This window comes from Diabrotica undecimpunctata, chromosome 7, assembly GCF_040954645.1.
Source record: "Diabrotica undecimpunctata isolate CICGRU chromosome 7, icDiaUnde3, whole genome shotgun sequence".
In the NCBI taxonomy this organism is placed as follows: Eukaryota; Metazoa; Arthropoda; class Insecta; order Coleoptera; family Chrysomelidae; genus Diabrotica; species Diabrotica undecimpunctata.
Genome location: NC_092809.1, coordinates 123,320,190 through 123,343,566, shown reverse-complemented (window position 1 = coordinate 123,343,566; position 23,377 = coordinate 123,320,190). Strand labels below are relative to the sequence as shown.

Below are 23,377 nucleotides of genomic sequence, written 5' to 3'. Positions count from 1 at the left end.
TGAATTTTTGTACCAAAAGTATATCTTGACAATCTCATACGTAATACTAATAATATTCCGAAAAAATATTTTAATTATCTAATATGGTTTTTGAGTAAAGTGGTGGACAATAAAAGGGCTTAGCGTTTTAGTATATAAGATTTCCATTTATAATGAGCTGTCAGTTGTAAACAGATAAAGTATAGAAAATTTACTAAACATTTGGGACTGGAATCAGTGAACCGAGTATATTAACTTATATACTGTGTTAAATAATTGAACATAATATTAATCGAATAACAACCAAGCGACAGCGAAGTTTGGGAAAATGAATATAGTAGATTATTTAAAGCCACTATAACATTATTTTTGTACTACAAACAGTGTATCTTTGAGAAATACGACTAACTAACTCACCGACGACTTTTTGTAGTGTAAGATCCAAGAATCGGATAACCATGGGACTGTACAAGATGAGTACGAGAAGTGCCATTTATTTAAATGTCGGTTACAACATAAGATATTCCTAGAATTAGATTCGATTCATGTAATGCCTGACGATTTTCATGACCACATTAACCGACGCTAAAGATTAATGATTTGGCTTTTGACCTCAACGCTTTATCAACATTTCAGCCACGATGCATCGGTAAGACTCTAGTTAAATTTGTCCCGGAAAATTTCTTCCCATCGCGATTGTTACATTTATTGATTGCATACATTTTTAATATTAAAATGTACATGGTTTTTCGTTATTAATAACATCCCACGTTTTCTTTGGTTGAAAATATTATTGAGGTAGCTTAGTAGAGTTGTTTATATCCGTTGTTTGTATCAAGTTTCCTGTCACCCATCGGATGCGTCCCCAGGTAGTGGATAGGGGAACGCCATAACCGGTCCTAGGACAGGAAAATAAAAATATCATCCGCGAACTAAAACAGATTAAGGTATGGCAACCCTAACAGAAGAGTCTCTGGCCCTAAAGGTTGGAGGTTGAGCTAGAGGCCGACAACCTCTTCTTGTAAAAAAGCATGTTTTACGGGACCCCAGGAACTATTAGCTGGATGAAATTCATGACGACTCTGCAAACGAAAAATGGAATTGAGATTAGGAACATGGAATACCCGAACCCTGTAATGAACTGTGTAGCATTTCTAAATTCTTTGGGTATGTATTAAAATCCCCTCGTATTTTATAAAATATCAAAGAATAATCTTAGTGTATTTCTCTTTACTTTCGTACGTATTAAAACACCGAATTATTCCAATTCATCTTAGCGTCGCCGGGTAAAATAAACCATTTTTAGAGTTGTTTATATCACGGACGCAAATTCTTTGATATTTTTCTTTGATCGAAACCGCTAAATATACTGCGTTTCAAATAAATATTCCAGTTTATATGTTTTGTTTATGCTAAGTTAAGCGAATGAATTTAAAAGATTATTAGATCACTCTCAGTGAGGCCGCCGTCAAAGGCAGTTGGTTTCGGTGTTAGTCCGAATTTTTCTTTTAATTCGTAATGTTTTTTTTTCGTTTTTCGTCTTTTGTCAAGGGAAAATGTGCAGTATAGTAGCAGTGTGGAGTTTTAAGTACAGTTAATGAGGTTGAAATGGGTAACTAGAGTGGCAGACGTTTGTGTGTGTCGGTAAAAAGACCGGCAAAAATTTGTTGAAAATAGTGAAATATACTCTATGTAATAAGTCAGTTTTGAAAAGGGTCATCACTATTTCTAATTTTTTAACCACATGTTGCCGTTGTGTCCTGTTTTTAAGAAGCCCAGCCCAAAGTTTGTGTTCCAAACTTTCAACATCAAGTTTTTATTTGTCCTAAGAAGCCGTCCCAGATTATCCCTCATAATTTGGAGATGAATTTGTTCGTGTGGCACGGAGTTTAAATTCCAGTCTAACCCTCAGAAGTGTTTGTTTTATGTGAAAATCAAGGTAATTTTTTTTGTGTTTAAAATTTCAAAATAAAAATAGACATTTTTTTTAATAATTGCTTTCATAATTAGATAATAAATAATAAAAATAAAAGGTTTTAATAATTTATTGGTATTGTAAATCTAAGGGTGTGGTTATGCTGTCAATCTAATCGTTCTTTGTCATCAAAATTAAATATTGACATATTATGACAGCTAACCTTTAATTTGTAGTGACATTTTCTATTTTTTGTTTGTTTGTAGAAAAGGTTAACCTTTATGTGATTTTCATTTTAAAAAGATATCTTTAATTTTGATAATCTATTTCTGCCAGTTATAAATAACCTAATAACAGTTTTGTAAGTTTTGTAGCAATTCCCACTTGTGAGTTTATAAACAGATAGGATATATGTAAGTATTGTTTTATTTTGGTATAAAGCCATGTAATTATAAATATCATAATTACTTCTGCTTATCTGTATATGTAACTGTTTGTTTGTGACAGAAATAAATGTTTATTTCATTTCTCTGAACTATTTTGTTTGCTTTATTTTAAAATAATCTCCTAACCCTTTGATGTGTTTTTTATTTTAGGGATATTTTTCCTAAATCCAGCAAATTTGGGATTCTTCGAAGCGACGTCCTCCCTTTCAAATAGCTAGAAGTCTTTTTCTTGTTGTCCCTATTTGCCCAGTTGTCCAGGAGATTTATGTAAGTATCCCTTTGTTTCATTTTTTTTTAAGTTGCCCCAATTCGACCTATTGCCATTCAACTTATCCACGACCCCAACTCTTCAATTAACCCCTGAGTGCCGTTCGCATACGTTTCGATTTATTTTGCTTGCCCTATCTCGACCCCCATAATTTCTGTCCCCAATTTTCTACCCCATATAATCTTACCCTATGGTAGGCAAAATATTTTCGTTACAACTGAAGCACTCTCATCTTTACTAGACATAGTGAGCACGTAAAAAGTAGATGTTTTAGCACTGCAGGAAATGCGGTGGATGGGAATTAGCACTTTTGACAAGATAACCCATTCCATACGTTATAGCTGCAATGAAAGCCAACACATAGATGGGATGGGATTTATTATAAACCGAAGAAACAAAAGGCCTAATTACTGACTTTAAAGCCTACAGTCAAAGAATGTGCTATTTGCGTTTAAAAAGGAAATTCTTTAATTACAGTTTGATTAATGCACATTCTTCAACTGATGACAAATCAGAGGAAACAAAAGAACAGTTCTTCGAAGACCTAGAGTAAGCCTACAGAAGATGTCCCATAAATGACATTAAGATTGTATTAGGTGACATGAATGCAAGAATAGGACGAGAGCGAGTTTTCATGCCCACTATAGGAAAACATACCCTACACAACATCAGTAGCGATAATGGATTACGACTGATAAACTTAGCAGCAGCACTAAATATGACAGTCGCTAGCACCTATTTTCAACACAAGAACATACACAAGGTAACCTGGACCTCTCCTAATGAAAGAACAACTAATTAAATTGATTACATCTTAATAGGTTCAAGGCAAAGAACAGACGCAATAAACTGCAGAAGTTATAGAGGAGCAAACATAGAATCACATCATTGTCTAGTGATTTCAACACTGAGGACTAGAATTTCAAACATCAGTTAGGAAAATAAAATGGATAGAAAAAAATGAAATGTGCAAAAGCTGAGAGATGCGAAAACTGCAGAACGTTAAACAGAAAACATCATTAACAAGCTAAAGAATCAAAATGTAAATGAAAAAGGCCAGACAGATATAGACTCTTACTGAACCAGAATAAAGGAAGAGATTGAAGTAGCAGCGAAAGATGAAATAGAAACGGAAAATTGTGCCGTAAAAATCATTGGTTTGACGATAAATGCAAGAATGTAACAAAAGAAAAAAAAAATGAAGCCTACATAAAGATGCTTACTCGACGAACTAGGAAAGGTCGTCGGGTCATATAGTGTCATTCAACAAAGAAAATCGCGAGCAACGGTTGAATCTTATAAGGAACCCAGAAAAGAAGAAAAACATATCTTCTTCTTCATGTGCCTTGTCCGTTCCGAACGTTGGCAATCAACATGGCTATTCTGACTTTGTTTACGGCAGATCTGAATAGTTCAGCAGATGACAATCCGAACCATTGCCGCAAGTTTTGGAGCCACGAGTGTCTTCTCCTCCCTGGACCCCTTCTGCTGTCTATTTTTCCTTGAACGATCAGTTGTAGTACTCTATATTTATTATGTCTCATAACGTGACCCAAGTATTCCAACTTTCTTTTCTTTATACTTATTCCTACCTCTCTCTCTTTACCTATCCGGCGTAGTACCTCTTCGTTGGTCACGTGCTCAGTCCAGGATATACGTAATATACGTCGGTAAGCCCACATTTCGAAGGCCTCTACTTTTTTTATCAATGTTGCGGTCATTGTCCACGCCTCCATTCCATATAACAAAACCGGGAATACATAACATTTCAGAAGTCGAATTTTGAGAGGTAGGGTGAGGCTTTTAGAGGTGAAAATTTGCTTCATGCTAGTGAACGATGCTCTTGCCTTTTCTACTCTTATACGTATTTCCTTCGCTTGATCCCAATTTGAGTTCACTGTTGTTCCCAAGTAGATGTACGAATCCACGTGTTCAATTCTTTCATTGTCTAATATCAGTTGCTGTGGTGGTTGTTGGGTTTTGCTTACTAACATCCATTTGGTTTTTGTAATATTTAGTCCGAGTCCGTATTGTGCACTTGTTTTTTGTATCTTACTCATTAGGTAACTCAGTTCCTCCATGCTACTTGCTAGAATCACAGTGTCATCAGCATACCTTATGTTATTAATTATTTCTCCATTTATCTTTATGCCTTCTGTGCTTTCCTCCAGTGCTGTCTTAAATACTTCTTCTGAGTATATATTAAAGAGAATAGGAGACAAGATACAGCCCTGTCGTACCCCTTTCTTGATCTCAATTTTATTGGTCAATGTAGATCCTACTTTCACTTTAGCTGTTTGGCCCCAATAGAGACTCGCTATTGTTCGAAAATTAGAAAAACATATACACAAGAGAAATAAAAGAGCATAATGGGACTAAAGTGATAGAAGATTTGCAACTTGATCCACAATGATACGAAAAGGTTTTACAGAAATATAAAGGGAGTGGAGGGGGATAAACCTATGTAGAGACAAATGTTTGAATAATCACAATTGTTTGTCATGCTGCTTAGACTAACTCTACTTCCTAACCATCACACCGTGAGTCATCATTGGTATTATACAAATCCCTCAGAAAGTTTGGGATAAATTTCAAATTTTTGTCTGTAAATTTTCTGTTCGCCCTTAGATTTTTCATTCAACTGTGCTCCCACATACTGTGCTCAATATTGGTCTTAATAAGGAACAATTTATTTAAATATTATTTAAGTCTGCTTCTAATTGAAGATTATAACAACAATGAATATGAGTATGACGACCAAAATTATCAATAATGTGTACAATTAAAAGCACGGCCGTGGTTCGGGTTGGTTCAACAAAATAAGGTCGCGGTTCCTGACTCTTTTTCACCACACATTTCTGTCCATCGTGTCTTCTTTAACTAAATCTTTCTCTCTCAAGTTCTCTACCAGACAGTCCTTTTATCTTCTCCTCGGTTTTTCTCTGCGTCCCTTTTCCATCAATTTTTGTAACCAAACCATTTCAGTCTTTGTTGTTAAATCATCCTAGTTTTTCTCCAAGAAGTTCGGTCTCCCCAACGATTCCTGTTCCTCCCAATTACATATACTCCGTTTTCGACCTGCTAACATTAAGTCCTCCCTCATCAGTGACCCTTTTCGTACCCTTAATACAAACCAACCGTCACTGGAAAACTTTCGGCCAACTGACACAGGTCCTTACTTTGGGTACGCTCTCCCATACATATCTTTTACGAGCATTTTACGTACTTCTCAGGAAACCATTTTTCTCTCATACATCTCCGTAGCTCTTGCTTAATGTTACATATTATGTTAAGTATCATATTATATTAAGTATCAAATCATATTAAGTATCATCTTATACAAATGGATTTATATAATTCAGTCCTCCCTTAATTACAAAAGATGTTTTTGAACTTTTCCTTCATAATTATGACAAGTTCATTAGCGAATACTTGTCAGAATAACACCCCAAGGTTTATTAAATTGCATAGAAGTTAATATAGTACTAAAGTAAAGTTGCAATTTCTTCGCTTGTGGGCAGTCTCTAGTTATTGAGATGGATAAGGTGTATCTCCCTATTTTCATTTTTATGATCTAACTGTAAAGTCCACTTTGATGTCGATTATATACTTCTCTTTCTTTCTGGTCTCTTCTTATTAGGTATTGATATTGGCCATCAGCATGGCTATCTCAACTTTTCTTGCTGCTATTCGGAATAGTCCAGTTGTAGATGTATTGAACCACGTTCTCAAGTTTTAAAGCCAAGATATTATTCTTCTCTTTTGTCTTCTCTTTCCAAATACCTTACGAAGAGTTTCAACAAGCCGTACCTCTGTTCATTTCTCACAACATGGCCCAGATATTCTAATATGTGTTCTTTGGTTGTGTTGATAATCTCTAATTCCTTGCCCATTTTACGTAGGACTTAAACATTAGTCACACGAGCCACTCATGAAATTCTTATGATGCCTCTGTAATACTCCATCTTAAAGAAGCTTCCGAAAGCGTCCAGGCCCCTACTCCATATAATAACGTAGAAAATACATAGCATCTGATGATAGAGATGGGGCCAAGTGGTAAATCGGGACTTCTGAAAAGAGACTTCATCTTAACGAACGCCTGATCTTGCTTTTCCGATGCGTTGTTTTATTTCAGTAGAACGGTCCTATTGGCTATTTATATTGGCACCAAGGTATGTGTAGCTTGGTTGTTGGTTAACCTGTTCTCTAACCTGGTCTCTCTGTTCAATTATGATTGTTTAATATGAAGATTTTTCAAGTGGCCCCTTTATACCTATTGATTTTTTGCTCAAATCGTGTATTAAAAAGTATATTTTAAAAAGCGAAAAAGAAAATACAAAATTATACTGATTCGACTTTCTTTCATTTTTAAAAGTAGTGAACAAATCATACTAACGTATAGTCCTAAAGTTTTGGGAAAAATTTCAAAAGCATATAACTCTGACCACAATAATCTAATGTTGTTAGTTTCGTACCAGTCCCTTGTGATCCTCGAGTAATGACATGAAGCAAAATCTGGCCAAAAGACTATTTGATCATTTGCATGATGTGTGCTCACAAATTAAAGCAATTTAGAGAGACATCTTTTAATATAAATATTTGCGTTTAAGGCTTCGCCTCGAACAACACCAATGTAGGGCTGTGAGATAAAGCCAGCCTCAGCCAACCCATCGTTACCCTTCATCTCAGAGTTGGACAAAGTCAAATATTTTTCATCGTCCATCACGATCAACATGTTGACGAAATGCACTCGCCTTAACGCGCGGCAACATCTCGGAATTCTCTCTAATTGATCCTCTGTGCATTTTGAAGCTTTCCTTTTTTTCCGGTAGATAATATTGTTACTCGATAGGGTCCTGTACACTGTAGTCTTTCCAACATGAAATCTTCTGGCCAGTTTTCGCTGTGAGACCCCAATTTTTGTTCTTAGCTGCTTCAATCAGTCTTGCCTCTCTTATATGGTTCAAAATCCGCGGTCGGCACTTTACGCAAGTTAACACATGGTATCCCTTCTTCACATTCTCTGATTGTGCGATAAATTATCGATTTGCTTATGTTTTGATCTCGATAAATATTAACAATATCTCGTTTCAACATTCGCCCAACCATATTATAAACACCTCGACGAATATCAATTTTATAAGACATTTTGCAGAGCACAAACCAAAATATTCTGCTTTGTTTATTAAATGTCAATAACTGATGACATTTCAATTCCGTGGCCTTCTTTGTTAAATGCATTTTGCTTCTCAATCAGACCAGGTGAAATTTTTCCCAAAACTTTGGGACCATACGTTACTATGTATAAATTTATCTTAAACATTAAAAACTTAAATTCTAAGAATGATTACGAATTTTTTTAATTAAATAAATATTGTAACAAAAGATTTAGGAAATATTTTAGGACGCAGCAGAATAATCGAGAATTTATAACAATAGAACTAATTATAACGATTAAATATATTTATAACGTTGTTTATTCCAGGTAATACTTAGACGTAATCACTATTAGGGGCCCCGTACTATCTTACACTATCTTATCACCAAAAAATTTTGTGATAGTAAACAATACTGCCAAATCAATGTATTCGTTCAATTTGTGTTTTTAAATAAGGGAAGTACCCGCATTTTCGAATAATTAATAAACCAAAGCAGCAACTTTTTCCGGACAATACCATGTATAAATCTAAAGAACTGTCGTCACAGAGTGAAGAATATAAAAAAATATTTAAACTGTTCAAGCTCAAAAATAAACAGATTCAGATCAGATTTAATTCAGATTCAGAAGATAAAAAAAAATACACAATCTCTATCTTCTAATTATTCCAGCAGAATATATTATAGAGAAGAAATATTTCTTCTAAAAAACTGAATCCAGAAGTGGATTCAGTACACTGGATTATATCCGTACACTTCTAAAACTAATCAGCAGAGCTGAAGAATATGAAATGCCGCTAGTATTAACTTTCATATAGTGTCTTTCGATTCTATATATCCCAAGGCAGTAATAGAAGCTTTGACCAACCAAGGCATTGACAAACCGTAGATAGAGACTTTAGCAAATATATACAGACAAGCAAAAGCTCTTCACTGTAACTCTATAAGATATATTCAGCAAAATAAACTGGTAGAACAAAGGTCTATTTATTAATAGAGACTACTTCAGCCATCTAAGATTTGCGGATGACATCGTTCTGATTACTAATAATCCTGCAGGACTACAAGAACTTATAAGCGACCTAAATGCAGTTAGCAATGAAATTGGCCTAAAAATAAACTTGACAAAAACCATGTACAATGAGTAAGTAGATGTCGAAGATGTAATAATAAACCACACTGCACTTGAGACAGCAGACGAGTATGTATACCTGGGACAATCAATACATAAATCTGGCCTTTTAGTCTCAGAAAACAACAGAAGAATGAAACTGGCTTCCTGAAAAATGCAGGATACCACTCCACCTGAAGAAAATAGCATTCGATCAATGTATATCGCCAATCATGACATACGGCTGCGAAACTTGGAGACTAAAGAAATAGATAATAGCGAAACTCAAAGTTACTCAAAGATCAATGGAGCGATGCATGCTAGGTATAACAAAGAGAGATCGAAAAAGAATAGAATGGATCAGAGAGAAAATCGAGGTCGCTGATATAATCCACAGAATTAAATCTTTAAAATGACAGTGGGCGAAGGGATTATAATAATTTTAATATTAGACAATCGTGGACAGAAATGAAGAACGACTACGAAATATTTTACTGCTTCTTTTATGGCTAAGCATTCTAGATTTACTACTTTTTCCTTCTTTTGTGCTTCTGTTAACTTTTTTGAAAAATAGGACACTGGTCTACTATTACCATTTCCATCGTTCTGTTTTAGCGTAGCTCCCACACCAATCATGCATGCATGTAGATTTGAATTGGAACATTTAGGTCAAATATCTTCAGAATTGGTTTTGAACACAATCAAGTTTTTACCTTATCAAAAGCTTCTTGACATCCTTTTGTCCAAATGAATTTAATATCTTTCCTTAATAGTTTATATAGTGGGTCAAGTATAACTGCTCTGTTTGGTATAAATTTTTGATGAAAATTGATTTTTCCCAAAAATTGGCGGACATTTTTCCTTTTTTCCGGAACCGGAAAATTTTTTACAGCGGTTAGGTAATCTTTTAATCGTGTCACCGAATTCTTTTTGATTATGTGGCCCAAGTATTTTCCGCTATTTTTGGCAAATGAGCACTTTGAGAATTTTAGTTTAAAACCTTCTTTCATAATTGCTTCCTCTTTCTTCTTTATGTGCCGTCTTCTACCGAAGGTTGGCGACCATCAAACGATAGGTTTCTCTATTTTGTGCCGCTTCTAATAATATAAATATATGTGAAATGTGATCTGTGAATGTCCTTGAGAATATTATAATATCATCAATAAAGTTTATTGCAAAATCTGACATTTTATATATTCTTATTATATTACTCTGTATTCTTTGGAAAATGGCTGGTGATGTTTTTAATCCAAATGGTAGAAAGGTCCATCGGAAGCGTCCCTCTTGTGTTATAAATGCTATTTTATGTTTATCTTCAATTTTCATTGGAATTGACCAGAATGCTCAATAATGTTGTAAAGTAATTAGGTACAGTTTACTGTTTTTATTATTAAATCTTCTATCAGTAGAAAAAGCTGTGATTGAGGTGTGACTATTTTGTTGAGTTCTCTAAAGATTATACACAATCTTGATTTTTTCTCTTCTTCTTTTTTATATGCCAATGTGACGGGGGCAGCAAAACGGGCTATACGACTCTGTTCGGCTCACGATTAATTTACCGTGAGATATACAGTATACTCCCTCTATAACGACAACGGTTATTACGAGTTTTCGCTTATAAAGAGGTACATTAGATGTAACGTGAAATTTCTATTGAACAATAACCCTCTATAGCGAGGTAAATTTGCATATAACGAGAGAAAATAAGATTGAAAAACGTGTTTTTTTACGTTTTTGCCCGACCGTAGCTATAAATAAATATCCTTTTCAATTGCCGTCCGCAATAAACTTCTTACAATTTATGATTCTTAGTCGGAAATATACAATTTATGATTCACAAGTGTCATTGTAAGGGGTTTACCATTCACACCTAATAATATAGGTCCTAATAAACAAGATGTGGAAAGTGTTTTAAAGGTTGTCAGAAATTTTATCCAAAGAAAAAACGCAAATAAAGAAGCATAAAATTGTTTCACATCTTTAGAAAATATGATAGATAGAATACTGGACAATTTAAAGCAGTCAAAAATGACAAACTTCTTCCAATTGCAGACGCAGTAGTTTATGTTATTCTTGAAAATACGCTTTATACAGATTTGCAGAATACAGATTTTTTGTTTTAACGTATATCATTGTCAATAAAAGTAAACAACTCCTTTTTATTTTAATGTATTTCATTGACAATAAAACTAAACAACTTTTTTTCAAAAACACCATTCAAAAAATATTTATTAGCATATTATATTACTCCGGATGGCTTCACTATGAAAAGTTAATGTTTTAGAAAACTACATATTCATATATATGCACAGTATTATTGTTGTTGGATATAACGAGATCCGCTTATAACGAGGTAATTAGTCTGCCATTTCAGTTCTCGTTATAGAGGCAGTCTACTGTATTTGCTATAAAATACTATTTTATTGAATTAAAATAATATACGACAATTTTGATAGAACTTTTATTGACCAAACTAAACGTGTGTACAGAACTGAGTTTCGAATGCTACTACTAAAAGTACATTACAAAGCGTCTAACAGAAGACCCTAGTAGAGGGGAGGTAGTTTCTAAAAACTATAAAATTTTATCTTGGGAAAGCACGTATTGTCCTTCTCAGAAATACATAAATACGTAGCGAAACCGAGAACAATGAAACGCTTGATTCGACTAACTGTAAATGTTAAAACTACCTAATTTCTAAAGACAGGGATTATTATCTACAAATTTTCCCCAGAAATATGTAAAACTGATAAACATTTTAATCTTTTAATAGATTTCTGGAAGCTAATTTACCCAAACTTTAAGAATTACCGATATCAATCTAAAATAATAAAGTAAAATCGACAAACAACATGAAGTAAATTATAAAGAGACGGAACATGCCGCCCGCCTTGAACTACTGAAGCTCAAAATGAAGTTGTCGGTTGACGTCGATAATCTAGCTGATCGGAAGCGGACACAACGTCTTCACGCAGGGTCTGTACTCTCCAGTTTAGTTTTCAAAGTTGCCACTCTAACAATGCCGTCCTCCCCAGGGTGCACCGACCTGATGCGTCCAACTGCCCATTATAACGGTGACAAATTGTCCTCAAGAATTAACACCAAACGTCGACCACTATTCCATTATCAGTAGCATTAACATTATTGCTGCTGATCCATTGATGAAGATATTTCTTATACCATCGTTTCCAGAAGTGCTGCTTCAACTGCTGGGGATGCTGCCAAGCTGATAATTTATTTATAACTGACATATCCAAAAAGTCAGTCTCAGGATAGCTTGTCATCGGACCACCAATTAAAAAATGTCCATGGGTAAGGGGAAGAAGGTCATTTGGGTTAGACGACATAATAGAAATAGGACGAGAATTTAATATTGCTTCTATTTCAATAAGATAGGTTTCTAATTGTTCATATGTTGACAAAGTATCACCTACAGTGCGAATTAAATGATTCTTAAATGACTTAACCGTTGCATTTTATACCGCCCAAATCTCCCCACTTTGGAGGAATTTGGACCAAATCTAATCTGTTATAACCACGTAATGAAAAACACAGTTTTTAATTCATTTTTATTAAAACCAAAAAAACAGCTAAATGTAATATTTTTACTTAAAACTTGCCACGGATAAATTCTCCTAAATTGGTCTTTTTTGTTCTTTGTTGACAGTAACTTAATTTGTCAGGATCATATCCTGTATAATATACCCGATATTCTGGATAGAAGGTTCCATCATCATATTTAACAAAAATCTGTTCTTCTTTATTTGTACTAGCGTCGCAGCCTTTCGGGATAATCATACCCTTATTTCCAATACACGTATTTCCAACCAAAACCTTTGCCACAATTATAACCTTAACCTCGTCTTTATCATCAGTATAGTTTGTAGCATAGTACGCATTAGCTGAAAAAGAAACTCCTTGTCCAAATTTGTGACCAACGTTTGTACCTGGAGATGCGAGTTAATAATAAGTACATTTATTGAAATTTAGGGCCAATGAATAATAGTTATCCTATTGTAGTTAATATTAAAAAAAAATATTAAAAATATTAAACAAATTAAAGATTGAAATAATAGGTATTTCCATCAGATGAAACAATAGTTTCGTACTGTTTTGATCAACAGTGATTGGGAACGCAGTGTTATCTCCACAATTAAATGACTTATTAGACAAAATCGTTGATGGTGCTTTATTTGTTTATATGTATTTGCATTGAAACACATAATTCTAAGCCATTCAAAAAGTGGCTCAAATGTCATGGGCGTCCAGAAAAAGGAAACAGATATGATAATAAAAACTATTTTAAACTAACAAAATATAACAGCTACATTACTAACCATCCAGATGGAAATGCCCATGGTGGAGCCGCTGTCAATGTGAAAAACGGCTTGAAGTATCATGAACTACAGAGCTATCAAAAAGATCACATACAGGCCACAAGTATCGCAGTAAAAAATAAAACAGAAGCAGAAAGAATTACCTTATAAGCAGTTTACTGCCGACCCAAATTTAGTAACAAGAAGAAACAATATGAACATTGTCTCCAAACACTAGGTCTGTAATAGATTTGTAGCAGGAGGTGACTATTATGCAAAAAATACAATCAGGGGTTCGCGACTAACAACAATAAAAGGACGGGAGTTACTAACAGCGATCACAGAAAACAACATGAAATTTACATCTATCGGAGAACCTACATACTGGCCGATAGACCCCAGTAAAATGCCAGATCTTTTAGACTTCTACATATGAAAACCTAATAACACTAACCTATTCAAAGTTGAATCGAACCTAGATATGACATCTGATCATACTCCAATTATCTTAACCATATATACGAATGTACAACAAAAGCCTATACTTCCAAGACTTGGCAACCATAACACCAGATAAAAAGAATTTTAGGAAAGAATTAACATGGTAAAAATACTGCAGGTATCATTAAAAACACCAACTGAGGTAAAAAAATGCTCTAAGGGAATTCACAAAAAATGAACAAAAATGTGCCTGGTTGGATACTCCACAAAGTAGGTTATCAACTCATAAAGAACATTGCCCAGTAATAGTAAACCAAAAAATCGTAGAAAAAAGGAAACTTATGTAAATATGGCAACGAAACCGAACCCAAAGTAATAACAACACATTCAATAAAGCTGCAAAAGAATTTAAAAAAAATTATTTAAATGCTTACCAATCAAAATATACAAAATCACCTCGAATAATTGTCTCCATCAATTAACATTGAATACTCACTCAATACACTACAATAATGAGAAAAAATCTTCTGGCTATGAGCTTGTAACACGAGAAGTCTTACAAAATCTACCAAGTAAGGGTACGAGTTGTATCCAGCAGATATTTAATGCTATTTTGAGACTTAGTTATTTTCCGTAACAATGGAATGTAGCCAAATTCATAATGGTTTTAAAACCAGGGAAGAAACAGTCTTGCTAATTCTATTCAAAATATTTGAGAAATTGTTATTAAAAAGACTTCAGCCCACGTTAGAAATAAAAAAAAAATTATACCTGATTACTAGTTTGGTCTCCGTCGGGAACATAGCACTATCTAACAGGTACATATAAACAATATAATGTACTAACCATAGAATTAAGATGAAACTTGTAAGCAATTTGCGAACATACCAATCATGTTATAAACCTTTTAATACGAAAAAAAAAATTAAAACAAAATTATTATAAAAGATGACCAAAACAAAATAAAAAATATATATACATATTACATAGAATATCAAAAAGTAATATAAGGAAATAAAAAAAAATAATAATAATAAATAAAAATAAAAAAAAAATAAAAATAAAAATTAAAACTTACATTTAGTACTAACTCGAACTTTGATTGTTGTTCTGTGAATACAAATTACAAAATAGTCTGGTCAATTAAAAAGGCCATTAAAAAAACAGGTACATAGAATTGTTAAACAAATTGACAACAACCTAGAAAATAAACGATACTGTTCCGCAGTCTCGATATAAGTCAGGCTTTTGATAAGGTCTGGCACCCCGGCCTATTTTACAAAATCAAAAAGCATCTATCGCGTAGATTCTATGGTGTGCTAGAATCTTATCTAAGCAACAAATACTTCCTAGTTAGACACCAAGAGAAATGCACTGACCCCAGTTGAATCAGGTGTACCCGAAGGAAGTGTTCTTGGACTTGTGCTTTACCTACTTTACACCATGGATTTCGAACTTTGGCTAAACAAATGGAAAATGAAAGCAAATGTAGCCAAATCCAAGCACGTAACCTTCACAATGAAAAGGGATACCTGCCCACTGGTCACAATGAATAGTATACAGCTTCAACATATGAATAAAGTATAATAATAATCTACAATTCAATCCTGAAGCCGGTATGGACATATGGAATAGAAATCTCTGGTGCTGCTAGTAACTCAAAACTTTAAATCCTCCAAAGATTTTAAAATAAGAACCTGCGCATAATAACAGATGCTTCTTGGTACATATGTTCCCATTATGCTAATCAAGAGAGACTTAAAAATATCATCTGTAAAAACAGAAATAAACGTTACAGTGATAAACACAAACATAAAGCCAGTGATCATCGTAATGTGCTAGTGCGTGAGCTACACGAAACCACAGATGCGTCACTTAAACTTTAAACGATTCAAACCAACGGACTTGTCTTGCATGTGCAATAAGCCTTTGGACTGTGTCTAAGTCGATCACGAAATTTTTGCAAAATTCTTCGCCTTAGCTGATCTTCATTTTGGGCCTTTTAGTTTTGTAAAATAATATTAAAGGTAGTTCCTCATTAGAGAAAATTCCTACATGTCCTAATTAATATTAGTCAAAAAATTGTACTTATTGTTCGTAACATAGAACAGATTGAAGAGGAGACAAAAACAAACAAAAAGGCCTATTAAACAATTCACTATTAGAAAGAAGTTATTAGAATAAATATTTATAAATACCTTTCCGTCTCCAGTCAAAATTTGTCTCACAAATCTTTTTCATCTCATCTTTACCGGTTCCATGAAATAAACGTTTCTCCCTTGGTATTTTTCTTTTTTCTTGTTTGCTCAGTTTCTCTAAGTGTCTCTTCTTTATAGCATATTGTGTTAGAAGATAGGGATTGTGTATTTTTTCTATTTTCTGAATCTGAAATATCTTTTTATTTTTGTCCTTAAAAAGTGTAGCTATTTCTTTATATTCTTCATTATGCAACGACAGTTCTTCAGTTTTATAAATGGTATTGTCCGGGAAGACCTTGTGGCTGTAGAATATTAATTGTTCCAAAATATCTGACTTGCGTGTACTTTCCATATTATTTAGAATGAGAACGAATAAACGGATTTGGCAGTGTCGTTTACTATCGCAAAATTTTTGTGTGTGATAAGATAGTTTAACATAGTGCGGGGCCCCTAATAATGATCTACGTTTGAAATACACGAAATAGACAAGATTATAAAAATAATTTGTTAAAAAAAATAATTCATTGTTATTATTAGCTCTATTGTTACAAATCTCGATCATCATACGTATTTTAATATCTTTTCTATTAGTTTATGAAAAAATGAGTTTTTAAGACCGATAATCCAAGAAAATACAAAGCGGTATTAGACTCTATAAACTTAAATCAGTAATCAAGTTTTGATTTGATTTTTCTATTTAAATTATTTTATGTTTTTTTTATCGTATTTCCTCAAAATTTTTTCTTGCAAGCTTCATCACTAAATCGTAATTAACTTGTTCTAAAATAAATTTGGTTACAATGCCACCCTCATCCTAAACACTACTCCTTACATTATTAAACTCTCAAATCTTATTAATACTCCAGACTAAAGACTAGTTCCTAATAATCCAACAACCTATCTGGAGAAAACAACAAAAGCCATTATCAATAAAACCTCTCTTCCTGGTGGCATAAAACAATCTTTAATTCCTCGTGAAAAGTCTTCCAGAACACCTCGAATATATTTCCTACCCAAAATTCACAAACCCGATATTCCTCTACCTTCCATTATCAGTGCATACAACTGCCCTACACAACCATTGACCAAGTATTTGGCCAAAACTACAATCTCTCGGCGAAAATGCTTCATCCTTCGTCAAAAATTCTCCTCGTCAAGTAGACCCGCTGAGCCCTTTAGTTTAAAACAAGCTCATCTAAAACGGTTACCGCGAAAATCAGATCAATAGGAGCATCCACAGTTATCAATCACCCACTTAGTCTCAACCCAAAGACTCATACCCTCATCATACGAAAGTTTTTCTTCCTTACATCAAACGTGTCACTGATAAAATCGACCAAATTCTTAAATCAAGACTAATAAAGATAATATTTACCCCCCAACAAAAACTTTCACCTCTTGTCCGATCAACCAAAGACAACATTCCAAATGAACATCTCGGAGTTTATGAAATTCTTTGTGCAGATTGCCGCCGACTCTATATACGTCAAACAAATCGTAAAATCCAAAATAGGAGTTATAAACATTCCATTTGTGTTCGCAATTCCGATTCAATTTCAGCTCTAGGTCAATACCTCTCATAAAGAAAATATCATCCACTCCACCCGCGAATCAAAATCCTACTGTCAAAAATGATCGCGGCAACCGCCGCGCCAATCACCCGATAACCCCCACGCCAACCTCCACCCAAACCACGTCACCATCGACGGTTTAAATGAACCATTCTCTGTTCTCAGTGGCAGTAATTCATTGGTTAGTGATCAGTGCAGTAGTGTCTGGGGGCTCGAGACACTGAGACCTCGGAAGCCGTAAAGAAGACATCAAAGAGTATGTCGAAAGGTCGGCGCAATGATAAATGACGCGGTTCGACCCGGAATTGTAATAGTATTAATCCTAGCTCTAGGTTTAATTGTAAAGGATGTTTCTTTAGAAGTATAAAACTTTGAAATGAAATAAAACAAAGATAATTTTTATCAATTGACATAAAATTGACTTTATGCGAAAGATAATCTTTTGGCATTGTAATTTAAATATAATTTGTGGCATATGACCGTCATGGCTGGCTCTGACGTAGTCTAATATAGAGGTCCAATTTTCGATAACTTTTTCCAATATTTGTCGCCGTATATCGGCAATAACGCGGCGAGTGTTGTCTTTCAAGTAGTCAATCGATTCATGCTTATCGGCGTAGACTAGTACCTTCACATATTCCCATATAAAATAGTCTAACAGTGTTCAATCGCACGATCTTGGAAGCCAATTCACGGTCCGAAACGTGAAACTATGCGGTTAAAAAACTTTTCCTTCAAAAAATTAATTGTGGCACTAGCTGTGTGACATATTGCGCCATCATAATGGAAAGGGAGCTCCTGCACATCATGGTTGTTCAGTTGGGGAATGAAAAAGGCAGTAATCCTGTCTCTATAGCGGTCACCATTGACTGTAAGTTTCTCGCCAGCATCGTTTTTGAAAAAGTATGGTCCAATGATTCCACCAGACCATAAAGCACACCAAACAGTCAGTTTTTCTGAATGTAATGGTTTCTCAACATTTGAGGATTATCTTAACTCCAAATAGGACACTTTTGTTTGTTGACGTAGTCATTCAACCAAAAGTGAGCTTCATAGCTACTAAACACAATTTGCTTATCTATGAATCAGTTGTATTTTATAGGATGCAATAACCGTTTTACAAGTAGTAAATAAATATTATAAGTAAATAAAATCGCGTGTGTAATTATCTTTACAACATGTATATGGTTAGAATAAATTTTGACGAATTTCTGAAACTTTTCCAGAGTAAATATGAAACGTTTTATTTTTAAAACGGTTCGGTCATTTTTCTCTTAAACCTATTAGAAGTTATAGCTTTGCCCAATGTCTGTATTTATCTTGTTTCCCCTAATAAAACGCAGCCAAACGCATGATAATAATATTTTTGGCCAGTGCTACACCACGAAATGTAATACGAGCCAACTCAAAGCACATAACTGAAGTGAAATGGGAAAAACGTCTGCTCATGTATACATTTTTCTTTTATGAAATGTGCCTTTTGTGGCTTTTCCCTTATATATTTTTATTGAAACGAGAGCATTTCACTTCAGCGACAGTACTAGAGTAATCATGATGATGTTCTTTACTCTTTCAGGCCTAAAAGTCATCTCTTACAATTCAAAAAATCGAGGTTCGGATTTTTAAGACGGGTTGAAAAACTCTAGGACGCAGATATTTTCGGAATTTAGTGTGCATGGTTACAATGCCGAAGGGTTTTTCACTTCTGACCCAAATAGAAGTATTTTATTCAGGGGAGAGCTCTAAAGCATTTTTTTCTTTTTATGCTTACAGATATTTGGGGTTTTCCCAAAGCGTAGATGTTAAATAAGTAGACTGAGATAAATTATTTGAACAATATAAATAATCATACTAAGATTATATTCAATCTAAAAGTTGATAGATATTTTTCGAATACATTTTAGAAAAATATCCAATAAATTCACAAACCGGCGCTAAAGATGTAAATATAATAAAATACACAATAAGACAATTACCACGAAAAGGAATAATTTGATTGCGCATTACTTCTTAATCATTGGCTATACTTTTTCGTGATAACGTAACAATTTTTTTTGTAATGTATCGCTGTACATATTCATTCACAATCTTTTGTATCTTTTTAATTTAGTCATGTCGAATCTGCTATCATCATTATCTAATAATTTGTTTGGTCATCTAGAAAAGAGAGAATCAGTGACAGAAAATTAGGTCTGACAAATAGATTCGAAAGTATCAGAGCATCTGACTGTTTTTTTTATTATTAACTCCTAGTAAAATTACAATCTATCCAAAAATAATAAATAATTTGTTTGTTTCCATAGCGTGTAGGAGCCTCTTCCATGGAGAGTGCCTTTTTTATTTAGCATCTGTAAATGTTACTAATTTATTTTGAATAGTTTAATTAAAAAGTATTTAAGTTAAAAGAAATCAAATAAAACACAATCACATCTACATATCACATAATTAAGATATAATTTAAAATACAGTTGGTTTTGCTTAAACATTAAACCTGTTTAGTAGATCAATTGGTTTAAAACATTTTAGCCTAAACACTTCATTATTGTCATCGAATAACCGCTTCGCGAGTTCATTGGGGTGCACTTTTATCCGTTCACCATATTTGAAACTGTAACTTGTTACAACTTCTTTTACTGAAGACACTTCCAGATATTTTTCTATAGAGGAGGATGTAACATAGGTACTATGAAGCATTTACTATAAAGAGTAACTCTTTATTCTGGAAGCTTTGGAGGAATGCAAGATTAGAATTGCTAGCGGTGCCCCATAGCTGAATACCATGTGTTCATATGGGCTTGAGGATCGCCTTGTATATATAGTATTTTTCATATAAAAATGCGTGCACATCACAATTTATATAAAGTGACGACACTTATATTTAGAATTTCCAGAACGTCAACCTTAGAGCTCAATTTCAAAGCTTTGGTAAACCAGACAGTCGGCATAAAAGGGAACAGAAGTTTAATTAATAACATTAGGTATGCCCACGATGCAGTCATAATAGCCGACAACTTGGAAGACTTAGAAAGAATAATGAATAAAATATTAAGATATATGTAGTGGAGAATACGGACTCTCTCTTAACATCAAAAAAACCAAATTCGTCAAAATTAGCAAGAACGACAATACAAACAAAATATTAACGGTAGGTGGCCAACAGATTGAGAGAGTAAAAAGATATACTTAGTTGGAAACGATAATCATAGAAAATAACGATTATACTGCAGAAATAAGAGTCAGAAAGATCTGACATTGACACTCAGAATAAGGCTAATTAAATGCTATGTACACAGTGTACTCTACTATGGAGCTGAATCATGGACATTAAACCGGAATACAATAAATCGACTTAACGCGTTTGAAATGTGGATATTTAGAAGATTGTTAAGGATTCCATGGATAGATAGAGTCACGAATACAGAAGTATTGAGGAGAATAGGCAGAGAGAGGGAAATGGAAAATGCAATAAAAGAAAGGAAATTTCAATATCTCGGACGTGATCAGAGGCGAAAGATACAACATCTTGAGACTTATAATTCAAGGAAAAGTAGAGGGTAGGAGAAGCGTAGGAAGAAGACGAGTTTCCTGGTTGAAGAACCTGAGAGAGTGGTTTGGTTGCAGCTCAAGGCAATTGTTTAGAGCAGCTGCCTCGAAGGTCAGAATAGCCATGATAATTGCCAACCTTCGTCGCGGAGATGGCACTTAAAGAAGAAGAAAATACTTTCAGATCCATTTTAATTTACATAAAAAAAAATTTCACGGATTGGAAATCGAAACGTCAAAACAAATGTAAAATGTAATTTTCATTACAATCAGTTCTGGTTTAATCGCAAAAACAATATTTAACTTAAACATGCCGAAAAAATGAGTTACATAACATCTTTAATAATAACATAACTATTTATTTTTACGCGAAACGTGATCAAAAATATTTTTAAATACATGTTTTACAAAATAGCATGTACATCTGACTACGCGCCTGCTTCCACCTCCATTAGATGCATAACATAACTCAGAATAAGAAATAAGAGAATGATCCCATTCAACAAAATACATTATTCGCATCAAAAGTTATTGTATCCCCCGGGGACATTAGGCAACAAAGCTTGACGAAACACATAGGAAATCGTGATGGGGCGCTCGGCTTCAGCCATCAAAGCCCCAAAAGATTTATTAGATTTGTTAAAATATTATTAAAAATCCATTCAAAGACATATCTTCCTTTGAATCACTCGAGTAAAAGCGAAGAAAATTATCAGATTAATGGAGCGGGCTTTATAAAAATCGATGGACTGACACAAAGTTAGTAGGGGCGGTACAAAAAGAGAAAGAATTTTATCAAAAGAACGGAGTCTTCTATAACTCAAATAACTCAGAACTACACTTTCATAAATAAATTAATACACATATATAACAATGAAAACTTTTAACGACTATATAATTTTTTACAACTCGATCTTTCTATCTGGGTCTTTTAAAAAAATAGTGCTTTATATAAAATAATAATCTGAGATATCAAGTACGTATCAATATCGAACCCAATGAGAATTCAAGTTTATGGTTTTTTAACTAAAGTTGTTTTTTATTCTCATTAACCACACTTTTATTTAAATATATCTAACAATCTCAACCGAAATGTTTCAACATGATAATAGACAATAAGTAATAGAAGTAACAATTCAAGTATTAAGATATACAGGGGGGCGCCAACTGATATACTCCTATTTTAAACTTAGTCTTTAATATTGACTATATTTGACACATATAATGGAACTTTTCGTTTTAACATTTGAACTGTACGTGATCTATTTACTAAACTTCTCGGATGCACTGAAGTTTTTCTGTATATTTTTTCGCGCACTGTTTGATCATCTTTGGCGTTTGGGTAATACTAAGGGTAACAGGGGACGGTAAATACAAGTTCAAATTTGAAATATTTGTTATGTATGGCTTCCTACTCACTTTATATTGTTCTAAAAATGACGGATTCTATATTTTAATGCATATTTTTTCTATAATTCCCGTTTAAAAATTGCGTGTTTTGACATCAATTTTCAAATATTTCGTCCATTTTGATTGTGCTGTTGTTAATGTCATGTCACTTTTCCACCAATGTTGCCATATTTTCAAAAAATATTGTTTCTTGCAAAATTTTGTAAAAATATAAATATGTATAAGAAAATGTTATTTTGTAAAAAAGAAAATATTTTGTTTTTCGTTGCGTTGAGTTAGGTTTGATCAGGTTATGTTTTGTCATTAAGATATGTTAAGAAGATATGCGTGTTTTATCGCTATCGAGAAAAAAGAAAATATTTTGTTTTTCATCAGTTATTAACTTGTTTATATGGCAGTTTAGATTGCGTTGAGTTAGGTTTGATCAGGTTATGTTTTGTCATTAAGATATGTTAAGAAGATATGCGCGTTTTATCGCTACCGAGAAAAAAGAAAATATTTTGTTTTTCATCAGTTATTAAGTTGTTTATATGGCAGTTTAGATTGCGTTTAGAGTTTAGATTGCATTTTGTCATTAAAATAGTATGCTAGGAAGGTCGGTGGGTTTTATCACTAGAAGGGGTCCAGACAGGGAAGAATATTTTAGGTCGAATATTGCTAGTCTCTGCGTGTAACGGACCGGTTCAATGTCGGCCTTACCACCTTCTTCTTATCGCCCTCTTCGATTTATAAAAGAAATAGATCTTTTCAATTTCCAGTTTTCAAGTAACTTTTGGTTTCCTGTTTGCAGTGTTGCCAAGTATATACCTAGATATTTGACTCCATCCCTTTGTGGGATTGACCAAAGTAATTAACCAATTTTTTTATTATATTACAACACAGCAGAGTTAAACTTGCTTTTGCAAGGAAATATTTTTATGAGTAATCTTTTATTCTCGGATGAGTCGTTTTGCTTAAGGTCACCAGATGGTTGCAACAGAATCTGGAGAAGAAAAGGAGAACGATTTGCCGAATGCAATACT

The 23,377-nt window shown here is 33.7% G+C and overlaps 1 protein-coding gene and 1 long non-coding RNA gene across 3 annotated transcripts in view; both read right to left on the bottom strand.

Annotated features, from left to right (window-relative positions):
- The window catches only part of LOC140445775 (netrin-1-like), an 879,901-nt gene that overhangs the window by 773,036 nt on the left and 83,488 nt on the right, over positions 1-23,377 (bottom strand). The window lies entirely within an intron of this gene.
- Positions 12,521-16,265, bottom strand: LOC140446963 (uncharacterized). Its single transcript, XR_011951544.1, has 2 exons — positions 15,832-16,265; positions 12,521-12,823 (listed from the first exon to the last, which is right to left on the bottom strand). It is a non-coding gene; the product is annotated as an uncharacterized lncRNA (long non-coding RNA).